This window comes from Camellia sinensis, chromosome 10, assembly GCF_055761805.1.
Source record: "Camellia sinensis isolate YWXY chromosome 10, ASM5576180v1, whole genome shotgun sequence".
NCBI lineage: Eukaryota > Viridiplantae > Streptophyta > Magnoliopsida > Ericales > Theaceae > Camellia > Camellia sinensis.
Window position 1 is genome coordinate 16,029,261 of NC_138970.1, and position 5,843 is coordinate 16,035,103.

The following is a 5,843-nucleotide window of genomic DNA, read 5'->3' on the forward strand; positions in this document are numbered from 1 at the left end:
CAAAGATGTCCATCTCCTCTTAAGAAAATCGCATTACAGAAGGGTCACTTGTGGAAGGAATAGCTGGAAGCATTGGTATAAGAGAAAGAGAGAAGGATTCCTCAGCAATATCTATTGTCCTGGCTACCAGCAAGTCTAGGGAAGAGGGACTAGAGCTAGGTAGTAGAGGAAGAATTGGGGTACCACCAGTGTCACCCCTAGAAGTACCAGTTCCCACTGAAATAGGAGCGGCAACAGGTGTATTCTTAGAAGGTAAAAAAGTAGCCAAGAATCTGGAAGATAAAGGAGTATGCAGGGATGAGGCGATGGATACCAAGGGCAAACTATGCAGCTTAGCCGAACTAGGAGTTGGAAAAGATAGGGTGATTGGCATATCAACCCTCGAAGGAATTAAGGAAAAAACTATGGGGAGTGTGGAGGTCGGGGTTGGAAATATGGCTTACAAGGGCTTTATACTCATTGGCAGGTTAGACTCTCCTTATCTTTTTCCCTTTATTGGTTTTTTTAGCTCAGAAGGACTCAAAAGTGGCCTTTCAGTTCTAGTTAGGGAAAAAAGGGCTAGTATTGAATAAGAGAAGGGCAGGCTAGTTACTGCTGCATTTCGAAACAAAAGAAGTGCTAAGGCAATATTAACACAAAAGTTTTGAAAAACATAAGGCATTATAAAGTGCTGAAGATAATTACTAGCACCAGCAGTTGTAGTAGTGATAGTTGGAGAGCTGTGAAAGGGTATGATGTTCAACAACTCTACTTTTCCTTACAGTCTCCTTTTGTGCTGCCTCAGCAACAACGACCTTCTTTTTTGAGATCTTTTGTTGCCTTTCATTCTCTGACCTTTGGAAGCCTATCACCTCTTTGGCTTGCTCCATCTCTACTGCCTTGGCAGCTATTTCATGGACAAAATCCATGATGAGTTTGGTAGTAGGAGAGACTGGCATCTTTCTCCTTTTTAGGAGGAGATTTTTCTTTTTCTTCCTCCTCTGCCTCTAGGAAACCCCAGGTGCCTTTTCTACAGGCTTAAGCTTGAGTTAGGCCTTTATTTTCTTTAATTCCTACTGTTTGCCCTTCAGTGTTTTCAGGACTTGTGTTCTTTGAGGTATAGACTCTTTTGAAACATCTATACCATTAAAAGAAACACTGAGTAAAAGAACAATATAGAAGAGGGAAAGGACATACAAAAGAAATGACAAAGCCCATACCTTTCTTAAAAGAAGCCTTAGTATTTCTGGGTAAGCGAGTTGAAGCAGAAGGGGTTGAGGTAGCAGGGGAGGAAGCTATGGTGATGCCAGTCTCCTTGGTTGTGGTTTTCCCACCTTAGGATGGAATAGCTCCTTCAGTAAGTCCAAAGTGGAAGTGGCAAGGTGCACCTCCACATTGGCTATCCACCAGTCTTGGAACCTCTTCATAACCCCACTGTGATTGGTGAAAGGGCACAAATTCAAAGTTGGAGAAATCATGTACAACTTTGATTATGGCCTCGTCCAACCTAGATTTTGGCACTTTCAAATTTTTGGTTTCAAGGTCAGAATTAAAAAAGCTACAGAGAGGGATAGGGATCCCCTGAGTAAACCCAAACTGCCTTGCAAACTAAGAGGGGCAATATACCTCAAAAATACATTTGTAGGCTCTGGGGGTTAGAGTACCAAGAAAGAGATCCATTAGAATCAAAATTGAGGCCCACATTTCCTTATGAATAGGCCTGTAGCAGGTGGTATCAGCTAAAAGGGCCCTCAACCATGCTAGCTCTATATTAGCCTTGAATGGACGAAAGTAGGAAAGACACATGGAAATTGGAAGTTAATGGAAGTAAAAAAAATAGTAGGCATAGCTAGAAAGGTATACTGAGACTCTGGCATACTTTTCCCCATATGTGGTGGGCTCTTGCACCAAGATTTTTAGGAAACGGGAATGAAAGTCAATAAAGTATGTAAAAAGCCAGAGTTGAAGAACTCAAATTGGACCTCCTTGATTAGTCTTTAGAGGCCTCTCACACAATTGAGAACAAACCCTATATACATGGCCTAGAACGTAAGGGGCCAAGGCTATCCTCTTCTTCGAAGCCAGAGCCATGACAAGGGGACAAATTCAGGTATTATCCTTTGAGAGGAGGTACAAAAATGGAATTTGCAAAGCCAATAAAGGATAAAAGAAAAGAACTCTCGGTCGGTCATAGGACCTTCCATTTTATTCTCAGCTGCTAGGAAGTCACTATAGGAAGAATTCGAAAAAAGAATAAAAAAGAAGACCTTGAGGTTTAGGTAATCAGGACCGAAGGGGTCACCAATGGGTGAGAGCCCTAAAAAATGACACATATCAAGAATGGTGGAGGCCATCATAACTCATCGGAATAGAAAAAAGTTAAAAGCAAGATTCCAAAAACAAATAGCAGTAAGTATAAGATAGAGGTCCTTGGGAATTATGAACCTGGAAAGTCGAAAGGCGTCGAGGATGTAGAGGTCTTCTAGGTCTTGTTCCCTAGCCTCTATGATTCTATATTCCGTTTTCAATGTTGGCCAGCAACGATGAGGTCGAGTGGCTTTCCAACCCCCCTAGTTGAGCTTTCCTTCGTAAAGGAGGTAGTGATCATCCAAGCGTGGATACAAGAGAGGAAGTGTAGCAAAAACCTCCTTAAAAATGGGGCCAAGAACATATTCCTCTTGTGTGTGGTGGCGAGGGACAAAGATCCTTCCATCAATTGCGCTTTGACCCTCTGGTGTTCCATACTTGATTATTTCTTCATTTATACATCTCTTCAAAGCAACTGAGGGACGTAAGCATTCAACAACTGGCAGATTTGCAGAAGAAGAAGTAGCCATTGGTGAGGGATTGAAAGAAGAGTGAAAAAAATGTAAGTAAGAGAGAGAAGAGTGAGAGTTAAGGTGAGAACTGAAGTAAGAATAGAAGTAAGTAAAAGTGAGTAAGAATGAAAGTAAGAGTTAGAAACGGACAAGTGAATAGGTAAGAGCGCAGAAGTTTGGGCTTTTTTACCTTTTTGTCCAAGTTGCCCATTTAGGCCAAGTTTGAGAAGTCTCAAAAAAGTCAAAAAGTCAAAAAGTTACTCAAAAAGTTAAAAAGTTATCACTATTCACCAAAAGTCAACAATTACGGCTGCACAACTCCCAATTCTAATTTTCAACTACAAACCAATTTTTACAATTTTTTATTACACATTTTTTCATAAAAAGTCAAAAAGTTAACCCAAACATTCATATTTTCAACCTCCACTTTTTAGTTTAAAAAGACAAAAAGTGCACTTATTTAGGACACCCCAAACAACCCCTTAGTCTACCGGGTTAAGTAGTTCCAAGTTATTCGGGTTTTATTCGACCCATGTGGACTTCAAGATCCATTCAACATTTCGAAGGTCTTGGAAGTACATTTTTGGACTTTCTGACCAAGAGAATTTCCTTTGAAGAACATTCTGCTATCTTTAGAAGAGAAAAAGTGTGCTTGGAAATGCTTGATTTGGTTTCGAAAGGAATGGGTCACTTCAAAGTTAGTATTTGTTAAATACGAGTCTTGAAATTAAAGGCATACATATTAAGAAAATATAAAACTATAAAACCATGCAATTGGAACAAAGAAACCCATATTTTATTAACATAAACATTTACATTGAGGGGGTCTATTTGATTACATTCTCAATTTCATAAAAGTAAGGAATGAAAAGGGTTACAAGGTCATGGAACTTAGTCCAGTAAAATTCAAATAATACATATTCCTTTTCTAACATTTCCTCTATCCTATCTAAATGAGGCTTCTCTAATTGGTGTGCCCTTATTTGGTGGAAAAGCTGTTAGGCCCTCATTTCAAATTTTGTTTGCTTCAGTGCTCTCTCCACCTCATCCACCTCATCCATGCTGGTATCCTCCCTGTATGCTGGGTCATTGTTCTTGAAATCTTCATATTCTTCAAAGAGATTCTCTACTTCGTATTGGGTTTGAATATGAGTGGCAAAGATCTTATCCAATGATTCGCTGGTGAACAAGGTACTCCTATGCCAGTTGAGCAAAAGAGGGAGTTGGTCTAGGAAGGTGTAGAGTTCTGTCTAGGCCATTGAATAAAGGTTGTGGCTTCGGGAGACCATGTCTCAAGCCCATAGAAGGTTTTTATGGGGGGTGTCATTTCAAAGCACTTCAAAGGATAGGTGGGAGAAGGCATCAAGCAAAGTTGGGCCTTATACTACTTGTAAGCAGTAAAGGGAATTGGGGCTTGATATGAGGGGAAGTGCTAACCCTCAAAAAAGGTAAGTTTTAATTCCTCAGTCTAGTTACGATTTTGAGGAAGAAGAGGTGCAGTTGGGTTCATTCCAAAAGAAAGAGGGAATTGGAGCCCATTCAGAAGAACAAAACTTTACCTTCTTGGCCAAAAATAAAGGGCTGAGTCCCAGAGCCTCAATTGGATTAGGGTCTTCCTCACTATTTTCGTTGGCAAAGTGGAGGTGTACCACGCTAAAAGTAGGTTGTCTTCCAAGCAACGAAGGCAATCAAATGGTACATAAGGATATACCATTGAACTGTGAGAGGAAGGAGGAACCAAAGTGGGGTCATTGAATTTAACAAGTCTATGGTGAATTTGCTCCCTTGTTTGGGGCTGGGACGGTTCTGGCCAAATATTCCAGCCAGTAGCCTTTACAGAAGAGGCAACGACAGCCTCATTCGAAGCAGAGACCTTTGAGGCATATAAAGAGCCTTCGAGGTCCATAAGTGCAAGTTGTTGTTCTAAAGGTTGGTATTCTGTAAAAGCCTCCATAACTTGTATAAATTGAGGAGGGTAAGCTTGGCTAATAAATGCATAGAAATCCTTTCAAGGGTAGCTATCATTGTCCAATGCCTCTTCGTATGATTAATTAATGCAGGAGAAGGGTTGGTTAGCCATAAAGAAAGTATTAGTCTCTTCGTTTGCTCAATTAGTATGAGTAAAGTTCAAAAGAAAAAGAGATTTCAATGTTCTGATTTTTGAACATTGGTTGAAGATGGTTATACTTCCAGGACTGTTCATTTACCAAGCACGTCCTAGATCGTGGGTGATATGCCTCGAAAAACATATAATGCATGGATCCACTAATATCACCAAGTTCTGGTAATATTAGTGTGGGGGTTAATGTTGCCCATATATTTTGTACAAGTCAATCACAGCCTGACACGTAGTTCATAAGGGGTAATTTGGGGAGTCAGTGAAGGTCTCCAATCATCAACAGACACATGGCAACTTGTATCAATGGCGATAGATCTGTGAGACATTGGAACAATCAAAGATGTGCAGGGTGACACAACCAAACGGTTGCTTACAATTTAAATTCAAATTCAAGAAGGAAGCCCCCAAAATTAAAAATTTAAATGGTTGTTCTAATTTTCTGCACATCTTTTCGTAAAAATTTAAAAAATTACTAAAATAATATGTTCCCAAACGAAGCCTTAATTTCCAAACGAACTCATTTGGAAATTGATTTTTAAAACAACTATTTAACTTTTACAAAAAAAAAATATAAAAAATAAAAAAAATAATTAAACAATTTATAATAATTTTTGACTTTTAAATTAAAATATTTAGTTCCCAAACATAAATGAAAAAGAAAAACTCCCATTTGGACACTGGGGATGTCAATTGAAATATATAAATATATATATATATATATATATATGATGAACACTAAAAACAAAGACAAAAATAAAAGAAGAATACACATTAATAAATAAAATTTCACAAAATTTATTGGTAAGACCCACTATGGAAAAAATCTTTATCCGTTATCCAGCTTATGTTCTTAAGACTTTTATTGAAAAATAGTTCTATCACTAACACAAAAATGAACACAAAAGCACATGAATAAACAGTATTTT